We start from the raw sequence: 12,045 nt of genomic DNA on the forward strand, positions 1-12,045 counted from the left end.
TTACACTAGTATTACCTCCTTTCCTTCCCTGGGAACAGTTCTGCTTTGGCCAAAAGCTGCATTTGTCTTTCAGGGTTGCATGGCCTCAGTGCTTTGTGGTGCTCCTGAGAGGAAATTCACTTAAGTTTTTCCCTTTATCAGCTTCAGGATGAAGAAGAGGCATCAGAGAGCAGTGAAATAACTGAAAGTAGGAATGTTATGTTATAGAAACAACTTGTGCATATGACTGTTGGGGGTGCAGGCGCCCAGGGCTGGCAATGGTGGTGGCTCTATGAGGGGAGCCAGCGCTGCCCCAGCCAGACACAGCCAGTTCTGGCTGGACACAGCTGGACACAGCCAGACACAGCCGGTTCCAGCCAGATCCAGCTGCCCACTGCAGGGCGTGGCTGAGCCATGGCAGGGGCTCCATGGGGAAACACAGGTAAAGAAGGGCAAAAAATGCTGCACAGGAGTGAGGAGAACAAAGTGAAAGAAATATCTCTGCAAGCATCAGGTTCAGTGAAGAAGGAGGGGGAGAAGCTGCTCCAGGGCACCAGAGCAGATTCACCTGCAGCCCACGGAGGGGGCCCTGAAGGAGCAGGTCTATCCTGAAGGACTGCAGCCTGTGGGAAGCACCCACACTAAAGCCGAGGAGAAATGAGAGGAGGAAGAAGCACTGGGAAGAGCTGTTATTGACTGACCACAACCCCCGTTCCCATCCCACTGTGCCCCTTGGGCTGGAGGAGGCCAAGGAGATGGGAATGCACTGATGTTGAGCCTGGTGTGAGGGAAGAACAGAGAGGGCAGGGTCTTTTTAGTTTTGTCTCTGTTACCATCTCATTTTTAATTTTAATTGACAAAAAATAAAATTTCCCCAAACTGAGTCTGGCCCATGACAGTAGTTGCTAAGGGATCTTCTTGTCTTCATTTTGACCTACAAGATTTCCATATTATTTTCTCCCCCAGTCCTGCTGACAAGGGGGAATGAGAGAGCAACTGGGTGAGGGTCTGGTTGCTGGTCAAGGTCAACCCATCACAAGAAGTTATGGCATCAGCTGTACTATCACTTATGTACCTATTTTAACAAGGAGATGATGTAACACAAGGGCTTTGCTCCTGAGAAATATTCAAATATAGGAAAATTTATACCTAGTCTGTCTGAATTGGCAGTCTGAGAATTTGACTTGCAAATACTCCTTGTAAAAGAAGGAAATTGAAATGAAATGCATTAATGAAAGACGTTCTAGTGTTGGTAAAAGATCACAATATTATAAAATTGAATTGTCAGGTTAACCTGTGCTAGTGTGTTCAGAACGAGGAACTGTCTCCCAGTAGTGCTGGTGCTTCAGGAAGATGTGGAAGATGAGTCAACAGTAGGCATCAAAGCAGAATATGAATAAGCAGCGTTTTTATAAACCCAAATGTTATTTTTGATGTAATAGTCTGAATTTAGGAAAACTGTGGTTTGCTTTTATTTTTTAAAATATATATTATATTGTATGTATTATATTTATAAATAAAAAAATATACTGTCACTCAGTCTGGTTTGGTAAGAAAAGTAGAGGGGACCTGTAACTTTGCAAGGCTCCAGTGTTTGTTCTGCAAATGCTCAGGTTAAGCAAACTCATTGGGTGCCCTGGCTTGGAGTGGTTTCTGAGGGATTACAGTAAGCAGATGACACACTGCCTTCATGGGGAACACAGGAACAACAGAATTTCCAGAATTTCCCCAGGAAAAAGTGCCAGCTACATCACCTATTAAATGGAAGAATCTGAGAAAACTGGGCTTTCCTGGGAACTTGATAACTTAAATTTTAGTTGTTTTGTTCAGATGCCATGCAGTATTTTGGAAAGCAAGTTATCGGAATGATGTCTTTAGGTGCCACAAATTTAGGTGTACATTCAACCATGCCAATTTCCAAGGAGTAAGAAAAAAGGCATCCCACCTTCATGGCATTGTGTCACAGGGAATCAGGATGCTGGCCAGGGATGATGGTGTCCTGAAGATGCCCGGTCCATGGGCTGGAGTAGGTGGATGGTGTAGATGTATGGTGAGGATGTGTGGGATAGATGACCGATGTGCAGTAGCTTGGAGGCAAAGCATCTTTGCTGAAGCCTCAGGAATCAGAAATGAGAGCAAGTAAATTTTGGTGAGGTCTCATGTGAGTATCACCAGTAAAACCAATTTAAACATCAACTTAGACTCTGGTTATAGAAAGCATCATGTTAACAGTGGAGTACAGCCATTATCTGTACTCTAATTATCAACAACTAATTATGGGTGGATAAATAATGAATTTGTGATTGCAATGATTAGGGTGCTAATTATTACTGCTAATAGGCTGTTGCCTTATAAAACAGTAGGAAAGTGCAAGTTATTTTGAAAGTTAGTTTTTATAAGTAGATCTGTTATTGCTGGATTTATCCAACAAGGTTTCCACAGCAACATTTATTGGAATATATGTATGGTCACCAGAATCAAAAGAAGGAGTAGTCAAAGATCAAAAGGGTTCACAAAAAGTCTTAAAGAAGGATTTCAATTTTGTCTAATATAATTGTGAAAGATAAGAATCTGTGAAAGGTAGTTATGAGAGGGAGAATTTAAAGCACATAGATTGTGAGATAGGTGTCAAAAAGAGAAGGATGTTGCTAGTAAATGGTATTTCTAATTACAGAATCAAACTAGCTGTACTTGGTTTTTTAAAGTGGCCTCTAATAATAAGTACTTATTAGACAGTTTGCCCAAGATGGATTCCCTACCATTTAGCTCCTGAAATGATAGTTTGGTGTGAGTTAAATGCAACATATTTTAAAAATCACAAAAACAACAGGATAAAATGGTCTCTGATTGACCTGAGAGGTCTCGGATATGAACTGAACACCATGATGGTATTCTTGGCCTTAACTTTGACATATGGCCCAATTGTCTTGTTTGCTTTATTACATGGCAAACAAGACAATTAGATCTATATGAAAGCTATCTTGAGTCAATGTCATGATGAACTAGATTAAAAAGAAATAACTTTGTGAAAATGGAAACATTTTTTGAAAGGAATAATTTAAAAAACTTTGTGATTCAGACTGTATGAACCCACACAAACACTTGGATAATTGTAAATCTGTATTGCTAAACTACAGACAAAGGGAAAATGTAGAGAAAAGGTGGATTAATCAAATAGCAAATGCCACCATTTTCTAGGAACAATTTCCTGTAATGATAATGAATTTACTATTTACTGAGTGTATTTTATTACTCACTGCAGAATGAGTTTACTTAAATAGGCAGGGATCACTGCTGGGTGACACATGGATCTTTGAACAGCATTTAGCTTGAAGATTTTATTCTTAAAAGTGGTCCAAAGATTTCAGATAATACTTAACAACATTAAATAGTTGTAATGACTTATAATTTATTTAAGAATTTTTAATGTACTTAAGAGCGTTTATTTTTATTGAAGTGTGACAGATGTGTGCATGGATATATGTGATGCACACATTTGAAAAATGACTGCATCTTGTAAAGGTTTTCTATATTTTAACTAAGTGGCATGGCCAGTGGTTAGTGTACAGGTGGTTGCTGTTGCTCTCAGGACAAGCGTTCCATGCTTGAGTGGCACGGGCTTTGGGCGGCCGTGTGCTTGGCAGGTCAGTGCTGGTCTGCAGAGATGCTCACTGTGAGGACAGTCATGCAAGAAGGATGCAAAAAGAAAGAAAATTCGGCATAAGGTGCCAGCGTCTCTAGATAGCATTTAATTTGAAAACTTACTGGATTTCTAGTTATAAATTAGATTAAAATCAAAAAAAGCGCCGTGGCCCAGTTTGTACCCTGGCGCGTTCAGGGGCTATTCGTGAGCATGAGGCTGAGCGTACCGAATTGTTCAGCCCCAGGCCCGGCTGCCCCCGCGGTGTCCGCAGCCGGGCAGCTCCGCTCTCCGCCCGTGCACCGAGGCCTCGCGGGGCTGCCCCCGCCCGCAGGGATGAGCTCCCGCCCCGGGGCGTGTCACGTACGGCAGCAGGAATGCGGCGGGCTCCGGGGATACGCGGTGCCCGCCCCGCCCCGGCCCGACCCGCCCGACCGGCGGGGCCAACCGGGATCCGACCGGGCCTCGCGGGGGCGGGCGCTGACGGCAGCGGCGGCCGCAGCGAGGCGGGCCCGGGCCGGGCTGTGTTGGGCCGGGCCGGGCGGCTCCCGCCGGCGCTCAGGAGCTCCGCCCGGCGGCCGCTGCGGGCTCCGCGGCGGGCTGAGTGACGTGTCCGGGCAGCGGGGCAGCCGCCGGGGCCCCGGCGCAGCGGGCCGGAGCGGGCCGTGCCGGGCGGCGGCCGCCTCGGAGCGCTTGGCGGCGGCTCCGGCCGCGGCGGAGGAGGTGGGTGCTCGCTTCGCGCCGGGCCCTTGCTCCGGTGTTGTCACGGAAAGTTTGGTCCTCGGAGGGTGGGCTCGGTGTTTGGTGCGGAGACGCCCTTCAGGGACGGGGGCTGCCTCGCCGGGGCTGCGGGGGCCCGGGGCGGCAGCCGCCGGGGCAGGAGCGGGGCACGCATGGTGCGAGATTGTCATTAAATAGGATTTGCCTGAGCGAGGTGGGTCACCGAAGAGAGGATGCGAGGGGTCCGTAAAATGCTTGGCCAAACTTCTCGCTGCTGTGCTGTGGTGAAGTTTCTTCCGCGAGGTTTTCGCGGGGGGTTTCTCGCTTAGTGTTCCGCGGTGTGGGGAGCCGTCGGCTCCAGCTTCCCTCCCCTCTCCATCAGCTACGGACACGGCTGTGGAAAATAGAACTCCCGTGGGAGCTGGAGTTCCTTTCCTTGCCCGTTCTTCAACGCTGGTGTCGACCAGGTTTTTAGTTGGCATCTGCAGTTAAATTGGTTGTCTTGACACAGGGGAAAAATACTTACTCACAATAACAGTCATTTTATGTATTTTTTTTTCATTTGGTTTCTTTGTAATTAACGGTGCAACTATTGGAGAAGTTACGTAGTTGTTTGTGGGAATCCCAGACCACGTAGTCGCTTTTGCGAGATGCCCTGCGCTTACAGGGTAAACTAAGAAGAGCTTTAAAAGATTGCCCAGTCATGCACTGGACGAGTGAGTGAGCAAGCTGTGTCAGGAGGCAGTACCAAGTGCTGGGAAAGGCAGCTGCTAATAATTTGACTACAGCAAAGGCTTATTGTAAAGATTTTTAGGTGTTGCTTGTATTTTTGGCCACAGCAACTAAATTCTGTCATCTTTCATTTACATATTTCTTCAATCCTTCAATGTTCTTTCTTTCTTTTTTTTTCCCTTTCTTTCCCAAAGGTCCTAAGATCATGGCTTTTATCTCGAGCTAGCAGGTTTTCAGTTGTTTAATTGAAATGTAAAAAAGCATCTTTCTGTTTCAGTCTTCCAGTTTAACTGTTAGCATAAAAAGGTGTAGGGTTGGGGTCTTTTTTTCATTTTTATTCAGGGAATAAAAAATACTGCTTAAAAACCGTTTCATGCTAAATAAATACAGTGAGATTCTGCCAACATATGTTAGTTTGTGGCTATTTTTATTGTAAATAAAATATTTTTTTTCTGAAAGCCTTCACTCTGCTTGATGAACCCCAGTGAGCAATCTGTTCTGCAGTAGAAATGAAGTATAAGATTTTTAAAATTTTCTGCTGGCATTCAGGAGACACAGGTTTATTACCTGAATGTGGGGACATGTTTGGTGCCTACAGCTTCAAGCCCATTATTCAGGCAGAGGTTCTGGCTGTTCTGCTGTGTTCTTCAATGCACCCTTCGTTCTTTTCACTTGGGTGATCTGTTTGATCTTGATAATCTGTCTGACTTGCTTTGTTTAATCCATCTTGTCTTTTTTTTTTCCCCCTTCTCACCCTCAGGCTTAGTATTCCATGAACTAGTTACATGTGTTTATCTGGTTATGAACAGTAGTTCATTAAGTACTACCTTGAAATCTGATATTTCCCAAAGCTTTACAGTCAGATTTCAAGATATTTATAATTTATTCTGTGTATTCCTTAGGTTACCTGTGGCACTCTACATGAGATGTGACTTGCTGTGTGAGTGATGGCAGGTGTCTTGTGGTGCTGCTGGGTTTCCAGTGTGTGGGGCTTCTGTGGCTGATACTACAGATGGATGTGGTAGGAGAAAGGACCATGGAAGCAGACTGACCCCTGAGCAATGGGCTGTCCACCTCCTGCTGAATGTCGGGCCCTGGCAGCATCCTGGGGGTTTTGCCCTTCAGGAGCTGGAATGGAGAGGAGCCCCAGGATATGGAGAGGAGCCCCAGTGCTGCGTGATGGGTGTGTGCACTCTGGCATTGCAGCTCTGAGATGTGGGAGCCAGATGCACCAGTCTTGTGCTATTGGCTCTGACAGGCCAGTTGTGAGCACGCTGAAGTACTGACAAGGGGGTTGCCTCCTTCCCTCCATGCTGAGGAGCTCTCTGTGACCCTGAGCTGTGCTAATGCTTAGCACGATAGGCTGTGATTTCACTCATCAGTAGACAGCAAAAATCCTTTCCCACACTGGAATACTGTAAAACAAATGTTATCTTGCCAGGCTGGGCTGGATGTGGCTCTAACCTGGTCTCATGGAAAATGTCCCTGCCTCATGCAGGGCAAGGGGGTTGGAACCTGGATGATTTTTAAGGTCCGTTCCAACCCAAACTATTCTATAATTCTGTGAAGAAATCTCAACAATAGAGGAGTTCTTCAGTTGATCCTGAGCTGTTTAGGAATCACTGCATAGTTTATAAACATTTGAAGGAAGACAACAAACCTGAAAGGCTATTGTTAAACTTCATAATTGTTAACGGAATTTAATGCAATTGGGAATAGCACATTGCTTATTTGTAAAACAGGAAGTCTATTAACTGCTTCTATATAAATTAGAATTTATTTTTAGAATCTGATGTAGAAAATTTATAAACCTCATTCTATTTCTGAAGCAGCCAGGAAGCAAAAGCTACAATCCAGAAGAAGGAGGCCCAGTTTTGATTCAGGCTTTGAGACTGAGCTTTATATGTTGTGCAAAGCTGCAGTTAGTTTATTTGTGCATCTGTGGTACACTGTTCTCAGTTTTGTATGCGATCGAGAAAAGAGCTATGTGAGGTACAAATTTTCTTTAATTTACATTTGTGGGACAGTAATTTTGTTTCCACTTTTGTACAGTGACTTCTATTTCACTTTTTTCTTTATTGTATTTCCATTTTACAGTTTTACTTTAGAATGTTAGAAGGGATCCCATGGAGTTGTTGTATGGTCTCTAAAAGGTATTTTTTAAACTACCTTTCTGTAAGTTCAGCTTCCTGATGGTTTTTTGAGCTGTAAGTGCATTTCTGGACTATCCTTGGATGCTTCTTGTGGAATATCTGTTGTGGCAGTTGTACCTTAGAGAAACTTTCTTTGAAGTTACAGTGTTAAACAGTGTGAATGCAATTGTTCTTACTTTTTGCACCTTTTGTATGTTATAATGAAACGATAAATGAGGTTTCATTGGTAGTGATATGAATTAGTCTTTCATTTTGTGTGTATTTGACAACATATGAGGGAGGCGTTTTTTTATATCTAAGATCATATTTTGTTAATATCAGCATTTGTTACTGATACTTTTCCCCCACTCCCATTCCTCTTAATACAATGTCATTCCTATTGTTACATCTGTTAGTGGAAAATTAATATTGGTAAATTCATTTCTGAATCTAGCAGTAGTTTAGTGAGTAGAAAAGCTGTAAGCCTGGATGCTTGGAAATTTTCAGAGATTGGTTCATAAACTGAAGCCTGAGAATTACTTAGGGGAGACTTTGGGAGTATCATGAGGGAGAGAGGCTCCTCATTAGAGGGAGGTAGGAGGCAAATGATCAAAGTAAGCCAGAATTCTCATTGTGGACCTATACAGCTAAATCTTGGTGTTCTTTTTGTTTTCAAATCTTTCTCAGTAACGTCACTGCACGTGCGTGCGTGTGGTTTGCAGAACAGAATGTTGTGACTCAAGTTCTGTCACATATCCATGGAAGAAAACTGCTGCATTATTATTAACATCTTTTGAGATTTTCATCTGTTGGACATTTTCTTATTGTAAAGAATCTTGAGTTTTACTTGCATCAAAATATTGTAGGCTATTTAGAAACCAGGAATATGTAAAAGTAGAACTTGTTTTTAAAGGGAGTGATGAGAAGAAATGCACAACAAGAGTTGAAAAATATGTTTTCAAACTTGTGTTTTTAGATCAAAAACTTGATTCATGTTTATTCTGAAATGCCTGAATCAGCAAGACTGTGGGAAGTGATGCATAACTGCACAACATTGATTATGTCCTACATGTTCACTGCTCAGTCAGGAAGCCTGAAGCTTAATGTCAAATGTGTGGGTGAAGCAGTTAAGCAGAGCAAAATAAATTGTTCTACTTACATGCTGCTGAATAGGGGCATTATCTTGGGAAAATCTGTTTCAGTGACTTACTGTACTGTGCAATACTTGTTACTTGGGACTGAACCATGAATGTGAACTGTTAGGATACAAGCTCAAGGTCAAACAGTCACTCTTGTTTCTCTTCTGTACTCCCTTGTTTCTCAAAATGCTTAAAAATATTACAGAAATTGTATGAATACTTTTTTCCTTTGAGATATAGACTGGGCATCTCAAAAACTTGCAAGAGAGAGGGTAAACGTTATTTCCTCATCTGTAAAATGGTCTAATAACATACTGAGAAGTAGATGGCAATATTTAGATTTCCTGGTAGGATCACAGTGAGTCTTGAGCTTATGTCTCTTGTTTTTATATTTTTCACATTTCTAAAGCATTCTCAGTCTCATCCTCACTGTCCTTTTAGAATTTCATGCTTAGTATTCAATATTGTTGCAAACCATGGATTGACTAATTTGAGTTTTAAAAACTTCACTTTCAGATTGTAGAAGGTTGAGAGGAAAGATGTCTACTAGATAATTTCCAAATCAAGGAAAGAGTGAAGAGTGCTGATGTTTGGACTAGATGCCGAACTTGTGTGAGAATCTAGCTTCCATTATACATTTTTTTGAAGACAAGGGCTGTTCTTGTTCTTTGCAAGTGCTATTACTATGTTCCTTTCTTCCTGTAATTAATGATTTAGCAGCTGTATTACCTGATTTCTGATTTGTTTGAATAAAATTTTGGTGTTAGAAAATCAATGAAAATAGTGTTCTTTTTCTAGAGCACATGTTTTAACTTTGCTATTAGAAGTGTATTTCCATATTTTAGTCCATATATTTTTGAAACTTACTAATAAGATTCTCTTCATATTCTTATTAACTTTATTCATCAGATGAAACATACTTGCTCAACTGGATGATTTTGTAATGATCAGATAGAATGAGTTGTCCTCGATGAGAAACAGCATGGTTACTTTTCCAAGGACTGTAGTAGCCAAAGAGCTGAAAATGTTTAGGTAAAGTGTCTCTGTCAGGACGTGGTTTGCAGGCAGCTGTAGTAACTGAATATTCATTTCAGTGTATCCTTTCACTTATATCATTGGAAACAGTTTCTGGTGGAAATTTTCATCAGTTATCGTCGGTATCTTGAAAGACAACCTATGCCATGTGAAACCAGGATGCATGGATTTAGTGCAAGTTGAAACAAGACATTCTGGTTTTGTAATGAATGTCTGACTAATGTACACTTGGAGTGGAAAAAATGCTTTATTGACTGTATCCATAAATAACATTTCCGTGGCTTTTTTTTCAAGTGAAGACCTTGATTTGCTGCAGAAATGAAACCCTCCCTGTGACAAAATTATTGTCTTTTACATGTAATGCTGATCAGGATTACTATACTAAATAATATTTTGGTGCATTTTTAATAAAAAGCATTTCTAAACTCTCTTCATAATTATTCTAATTACAGAGGTATTATAATAATATGTATACAGTTAAACACTGTATAGGTTTACGTCACAATTGAAGTGTACTGCAGCATATGAGAATCTTCTCTAATTAAAAATTAGAAACCTTGATGAGGATATTTCCAATTAAGGTAGTTCTTCATATCCAGCATTGATATGACTAATCTGAATTAAATTTTAAAAAGGAAATTACAGAAATATGATTGCTTTTCCAGATCAAGTTGCTTGATTGCTGTCAAATTATAGCACTAATTAAGAAAAATGCTCTTAATATTAATATGTTTTTATTTTGCTTGTGTGTGGGACATGAAGGATCTTGGTCTTCACCCAGTGATGCAGTTTTCCAGTTTGTGTGGCACAGAAGAAAAACAGATCATTCTTGATTTAAAGCATATGATGCCAGTGTTCCCTTTTGATTCTTCAGAGGCTTGCAATTTGTTACAGTACTCTTGACCTCCAGGGTGGTCTGCAAATTCTGGGGTGATGCCATGCCCGTCTTCTTACTTTGAGTATTCACATAGTTGCCAGGACAAAAGACAGGAGCAAGGCTCATTTATTAAAAAGTCAAGTGTCCTAAATGCATGTTTAGAAACTTCTTCCTTTCCCTTTTTATGCATATTCCTCTCGCTCCTTGAACATTAAGTCATGCCTTTTCTATTTGTAAAGTAAATGTGTTGCTACTGAGCATGTGCTTGTGTTGGATTCAGCAAGGTTCTGCTTTTGCAGAATGTGATTGTGATCTAGGTGAGTGTGCTGCTCCAGGGCTGGAAGCCTGGTGGGATTTGGAGATTGGTTTTGGAGGTGCCTGGCTGGCTGTAACTTGAGGCTGGTAACCAGTGGAGAGCCCCAGCTGTCCACCACAGGATGCGTGCAGTTTAATGTTATGCATGAAGTGGAAGTCCACCAGCCCTTGCTCATGGAGTTTGCAGGTGACACCAGAGTGGGGGAAAGGGATGGGCAGTGGATGTGCTAGAGATTCAGGCTGTCATTCACAGGGCCTTGGGCAGATGGGAGGAGCTGGCTCGCAAGAGCTCTGTGGAATTCAGCAACGAGGAGGGTAAGGTTACACACCTGGGAAGGAATGTCTCCTCGAAGGGGAAGGGTTCCTCTCACTCAGCACTTGTCAGACCACACCTGCAGTATGCACGCTTACATCCAGTTTTGTGTCCACACCTCGCCCCACTACAAGAGAGATGTGGATAAAACTGAGCAAGTTCAGCACAAGGCTGCTGCAATGTCAGAGAGTGGCAGCAGTGCCCTGGAGGAGAAAGAGGCTTCATGGGGGCCTGGCAGGTGCTCCCACCAGCTGGCAGAATATGGGAAGGGGGCAGAACCACAGGCTGTGTCACAACTGAAGTAAGAGTAGTTCTGGCTAGATAGAAGGACAATGATTTTTTCTAGGAGGACAACAAAATACGGTGGCAGGATGTCTGGCACGGTTGTGCAGTCTGTCTTTAGAGATATTTTTCTACTGAGACTATCTCAGTAGATAAAGCAGCCTGGTCTCACTTGGTAGTGGACCTGGCTTGGGGCAGCAGGTTGGGCTACATGACCTCCTGTCAACCTGAATGAATCTATCAAGCAGTGATTCTGTAATTTGCCTTGCAATAATAATCTGTAGAGGGGAAGAACATAAATTTACCAGTGCTGATTTCACTGTGATCAGGATCCTATGGACGAATCTACAAATGCAATCTTTGCTTCCCTCTTATTTTCCCTTCCTCTAAGTGGTGTACTGAACAGGAATGTAGGTGAAGAAATGTTGTAATTAATACCCTTTAAAAAGAAAGGTTAGACAACTGATCTTCAGCCATGTTTTTGGGGTGTCTCTGTAGATTGCTTCTTTTTCAGGGTGTGTTGTGGCTGTATTTTCTCTGGTCTTTAGCAGGATACAGTTTGGTGTGAGAAAGGGGAGTAGAAAAAGAAGCGAAGTAGCTTTTGTTGAAGTGGATTCTCTATTTATTCTGAAAAATGTGCATCTCTGCAGATCTGGCCTTGTTTGAACTTCTGTAAGAAATAGAATGTTACCCAACTTCAACTGAGCAAGGAAATTTAAAAAAAATTAATGGGCTTCCCATTAATTTTCTACCTGAACCTATGTACTTCCTTTTTTATTCCATTGCTTGTGATTTGAGTAATTTTCTTTGCTAAATTTAAGAATAAAATCTGTTTAGAACAGGACTCTTAGCCATTAATAAAGTTAAATATATATTAAAAG

At 42.1% G+C, this 12,045-nt stretch overlaps 1 protein-coding gene across 2 annotated transcripts in view; it reads left to right on the plus strand.

Moving 5' to 3' along the window:
* Positions 1-12,045, plus strand: part of ARHGEF10 (Rho guanine nucleotide exchange factor 10) — a 124,510-nt gene that overhangs the window by 9,353 nt on the left and 103,112 nt on the right. The window contains exon 1 of one of the 2 annotated variants that reach the window (XM_074538176.1): positions 4,203-4,342. The exons of the other annotated variant lie outside the window; for it this stretch is intronic. The gene's annotated coding sequence lies outside the window, so the exon portion shown is untranslated. Of the gene's footprint in view, positions 1-4,202; positions 4,343-12,045 lie in introns of those variants that run through there. 2 annotated transcript variants of the gene reach the window in all.

Source organism: Zonotrichia albicollis, chromosome 3 (assembly GCF_047830755.1).
Source record: "Zonotrichia albicollis isolate bZonAlb1 chromosome 3, bZonAlb1.hap1, whole genome shotgun sequence".
NCBI classification, from domain to species: domain Eukaryota; kingdom Metazoa; phylum Chordata; class Aves; order Passeriformes; family Passerellidae; genus Zonotrichia; species Zonotrichia albicollis.